Here is a 6,000-nt window from a genome sequence, read left to right on the forward strand (position 1 = left end):
GAAAAAGGCCTAAAATATTTTTAAAGTATTAAAAATGGTATAAAATTATCTTCCATCCTCCTATTGGCTCCAAAATATCTTTTTCACCCATCTATTGGGTCCAAAATACCCTTGTCATCCACCTTTTGGTTCAAAATTGACCACTTATTTAACGATTTTATAATTAAACTATTTAAATATTTTTTTAAATACGTGGCGCTCAACTATTTGTAATTGGGGCTTCGAATTGACTCGAATAATTTTGAATGTTATTTTCAGGAATCTATAATTTGATCGTGTTTTAGTAGTGTTTATGATGATTTTGATATTATAATTGGATTATTAATTGGGTGAGGTTTAGTTAGTAGTTAGTGGGTAGTGGGTTGGTTTATAAATTATATTAATAAATTAAATTATAACGTTGAACATGAAGTATTTTTAAAAAATATTTAAAGAGTTTAATTTTAAAACAATTTAAAAAGTGGCCAATTTTGAATCCAAAAGTGGATGACAAGGGTATTTTGAAGTCAATAGGTGGATGAAAAGGGCATTTTGGAGCCAATAGGTGGATGAACAGTAATTTTGTACTATTTTCAATACTTCAAAAGTATTTTAGGCCATTTTCCGTAATAATTAAAAGGGAAAATCAGTAAACTAGTAAAAATTCTATCGTAATAATTAAAGCCATCTATAATTTAAAATATTAGTAAAATATAAAATTATCAATATTTTAAAAAATATTGTGTATAATAATTTACTTCTTATTTCACGTCACCTTAATATATTTATCCAACTCATTATCTCTCATATATTTTCAAAAAAAGAAATTATTTTCTCTTTCACTGATTTCCCTCTTTAATTCTTCTTTATCTTTCTCTCTTTTATTCTTTTCAATTTTTTTTTAGAAATTGAAAAATATATCTGTAAAGATATTCACAACAATTTCTTGAATCATTTACTATATTTTTCTAAAAAATTGAATAAGTGATTATTTTCTTACTGAAAGTTCTTTGAAATTTTTACTTAATTACTAGCCTTTTAATATATTTTCCCCCTAAAAATATATTTTAGTCTTAAATTGTTTATTTCTTCAAATTAATTAGTATGCTTATTTTTTTAAAATAAAATAATTAGTCAAATATTTTAATTATCAGATAACTGTGACTTGGCAGATGTTTTAAGTGCCTTTAAAATCTTGCTAAAATGCCTTTAATGTTTTAATTAGATTTTTTTTAATCTTTTGAAAATTAGTTTTAATTAGTGATTCTAATATACGTTCTTTTATAAAACGATAAACATTCATTTTACTAACATTTATTTATTTAAATGAAACAAATTTAACTACAAATAAGCATCTAAATAACAGCTATGTAACAGTAAAAAATGTTTCACCAACATAACAATAGCTTTTTAAAAAAACAATGAAAACATTTAAAAAAAAAATCTGAACAATAAAATAAATAATTAAAAAAAGCAAAAATGAATAGAGCATTACAGCCCACGATTTATTTTTTATAATTCCTTAATTTGTTTTATCTCTCTCTTATTTACAAACCATAAATATCTTTAATGTAGTTACTACTTCTCTATTATAATTCTAATCAAAATCTAACTCTTCTCTCTCATAAATCTAATCAAAATTAAATTCTATACCTCCACTATTCTGAAAGTGCGTTCAATAAAAATTATGAACATTTTTTCAAATTTAATTCAATACAACGGGAGATCGAATGAAACATGTATTCACCATAATAATTGTTGCGTTTATGATTGTTCTAAATATATTTACTGATTTTATTGATTGTTCTTTTTATAAGCTTATAGTGCTTTAGCTTATTGGTTGGTGTTATTTATGGTGCTTATTCTACTAAGCAGTTATTTTTTTTGTGTCTACGAAAAAGAAAACTACTAACAAATATAAAATAAGATTTTATAAATTTTGTTATATGACAGTGATTAGTTTGTTAATTGGTATTAATTTGGTTAGTTTGTGCTGCAAATGATGATGCATATCATTATGAAGTGTACATATTTTTTTACCGAATTGGTGTACAGTTCAAAATACACCATAATAACCATAAAGTATGCCAGAATTTATACCAACTCTGCATAGCATTTAAATTAAAAAATTAATTTTAGCATTGTTTGGTTAGTTTATGGTGCAAATTATGATGTATATATGTAAGAAGTGTACACAATTTTTAATGATTTGGTGTAAACAATCCAAACTACACAATAATAACCATAAACTATACCAAAATCTATACCAATTTTTCATAGCATCTAAACCAATAAATTTATTCTAGCATTGTTTGGTTTGTTTGTGGTGCAAATTATGATGAATATCAACGTACACAAATATCAATTTATAACAAATATTAAACCGTAGCATAATAACATACACCATAGTAGTTATAATACACAAATATAAGTTTGAATTTTTTTAATGTGTACTCATTGATTTTATTGATTTAAATTTCTAAAAAGTATACATATATATTGTTACAGTTTTAGTGATTTGATATTCTTTATATAGGATCTGTAAAATATAATCTATATTGTTCTCAAATGTTTTGCACCATACATAAATACTCGCCTATAATTATAATATTGGTTAATTAGTGGCTTATGTAATGATGTAGTCGATTTTTCGTTGAATTGATATAATTAAAAATTATTATGGTGTATAAAGTTTTGTTATAGAATAGTGGTTAGTTTGTTTACTGGTATTGTATGATTAGTTTGTGGTGCAAATTATGATGTATATAGTATACACAAATATAAAATTGTACCAAATATTAAATCATAACACACATCATAATAGTTATAATTTATAAATTGTACCAGATATTTATAAATTATATCAAATATTAAATCATAACATATACCATAATACTTAATTAGGATGTACACAATTTTTTGACCATTTCACACAACAGAATATGTAACTTATACCAAATATCAAATCACTTTTGCATATCATTTACATAGGTAAATTAATTTTAGCATTGTATATCATAAAATATACCACTATAATATACACATATAAATTTGGATTGCAAACCTGTAATATTATCTATCGTGGTATTTATTTGTAACTATTTGTGAATATCTGACGCTAAGTGTATTTCAAGATTGAAGGAGTTATATATGATGCAACCACAAAGTATGATGGCTTAATTAAGACTATTGCCCTCAAATTAGAAGTCAACACAATAATATTTGAGTTGGTGATCAAATATTTAGTGAGTGATCGATGCCCCTCGCTGAACATTCATAATGATATGGGGGTACAAGTCTATTTAGATCAGAAAAATAAATTTAAATTTCTTTTCAAAATATCAATTTTGTGTAACATCTGAAAATAGAACTATGAAAACCATTGAATACCAAATTGATACCAAAAACAATTACCAGACGCATATGCAAACAAATTCAAGGCAAACATTTGTAATGTCAAATGCAATATGTTTGAGGTATGAATCACATTGTAGATGGTTATAATGTAGAAATCGAAGCAACTGAAATAATCAATGACCCTCGGAATTATTTTATGGTGGATTGTCAAATTTACGCTGATAAGCATGTACAATCTGCTATGATGCAGTGGTACGCACTTTTGAGGGAATTTTGTTTCACTGTTGTTAGATCAAGTACTACCAAGTAAGATTTATTAACAATAGTTAAATTTATTCATTTGATTTTATATAAAAATTTTGTATTATTGACAATAACCTTCATAGACAATTATTATCTAAATTTCCTACAGATGGTTGTTTATGAATTCTTAAATCGTCATTTTTAAATAAATCTAAATTATACAAATTTAAAAAATTCTGCTACATGTACGTGTCCAGAGGAGGATAGGCTTTGTTCAAAGAGACAGTCTACTACATGTGTTTTTGGTACAATGTTAGTGAAAAAGTATTACACACCAAAAGACATACAAACAAACATGAAAAAGGCACATGAAATTTCATTGACATACATACAAGTTTGGAGAGGTAAGCAGAGAGCTTTCAAGCTTCTGAGAGGTGACCCTGCAGAATCATATGAATTTTTTTTTTTGATATATTTGTATATCTTTGTAACAACATATCCAGGCATAATTGTTAACTTAAATAGACGAAGAAAATCATTTTTTACTGCACTAGATGCCAACATCAGAGGAAGGGAGTATTGTCGGACGATAGTGATAATTGATAGCACACATTTGAAATCATCTTATGAAGGTACCATATTGACAGCCAGCTAGCTAATAGATTGAATTCGGAAGGTATGTACTAACTATTATTTAATCTATAGTGTGTTATGTCTTGTGGTAATTATTAATTATATTTGTAGGTAGTATTTTACCACTTGCCTGCAGTATTGTTGATTGAGAAAATGGTAAATCATAGTCCTGATCCTTTGAGTGTTTTAAGAATGTATTTAATGATAGAGAAAATATGTGCTTTGTTTCGGACTGAAATAAAGTATATGAAAAGCAGTTGCCAGAATCTACACATTATGCATGTATTTATCATCTGTGAATTCAATACACTGAAAAAAACACAGAAGGATATCGAAGAGGTGAGAAAATTATTTTTCAGTATGGCAAAAGCATACACTGTACAAGAGTTCGAAGAATGTATGGGATGACTGAACGAAATAAGTCCAAATCAGTGTGCATACTTGATCAAGGGTGATTTCAAGAAATGATCGAAATGTCATGCAACAATAAAGAGGACATGGATACTAACTAGTAACATCGCAGAGTCCATAAACAAAGTGATTAGAGCCGCAAGAAAACTGCCAGTGATGTCATTGTTGGAATATATGCGTAAAACAATTCAAACTTCGAACGAGAAACACAATGAAGAGGGGACTAAAACAACTATAACCACAAAATACAACACATTATTGAAGGATAAAACTTTGTCAAAGCATATGACAGTTAGTATGCATTACTCTGTTTATGTAATTGGTGATGTTTTAGTATATACACTAACCATATATTTTAATAAAGGTACGTGCGTCAACATAATTTTTCTTACAGTTACCCATGGTGCTAAAAGATTAGTGTTTGTCTACATACTAAACGTGTAGTTGTGGCAGATTTCAACACGAAAAAATTTCATGTAGTCATGATATTGTTGTTATAAGATATATAAATAAGCATGCTCACGACTCCTGCTCGTCATATTACAACAATAAAATTTTAAGAAGCTTATGCAATATCGATTGAGCCTTTGCCTTGCAAAAGCAACTGGAAAATTTCATCGCATATGTTGGAAGATATAGTTTTACCACCGGATATAAGGAAGCTATCAGGAGATCACCAAGCTACATTCGTAAAAAAGGATTCAACAAAGTTAAATTCAGGAGATCTAAAGTGACTTGTAATAGATGTGGTACAGAGGGTCAAGAAGACTTGTCACAAATATCCTCAAGAGAACTAAGTTTGTATAACGACCCTAAAAATGAACTAGGATGGACTAGAGCTTCACTTGTGTTTTTATGAGTTAATAACTTGTTAAAATAATTAAGAATAACTTTTGAAGCTAGTTTTAAAGATTTTTGAAGTCAAACGTCAAGGGGCGATCATGACGTTCAAAAACTAATCTTTTATGTGTTGGTGTGCCCTAGTATTGTTGTGCATATTTTTATGTGTTGTTTGGAGAATAAAATCAGCAGGGATTACCCTAACACCTAGAGGGACATGTTTAGGTTCAAAGCGTTCGAGCACGACTCCCCAAGGACCAACCTAAGGGTCCTTGAGGAGGACCCAAACATTAGCCAAATAAGTTGCCCAAGGCAGTAAGTTTTGTTCATGGAAGAAACCAATCCGCATCGCGGACTTGGTTCATCAAGGGCCGAAATATTTGGTCCATGTAGCGGACTCTACTGTCCCAAAATTTATTTTAAAAAATCATCAAGGAACAACTCTACCATGTGGACTTATTTCCCGACGATAATTCCAAAAATGAAAGTTAAGTTTGACTCGTTTAAAAGGGTACAATTAATGTAAGGGTGCTTAGG

Source organism: Solanum lycopersicum, chromosome 8 (assembly GCF_036512215.1).
Source record: "Solanum lycopersicum chromosome 8, SLM_r2.1".
Lineage (NCBI taxonomy): Eukaryota > Viridiplantae > Streptophyta > Magnoliopsida > Solanales > Solanaceae > Solanum > Solanum lycopersicum.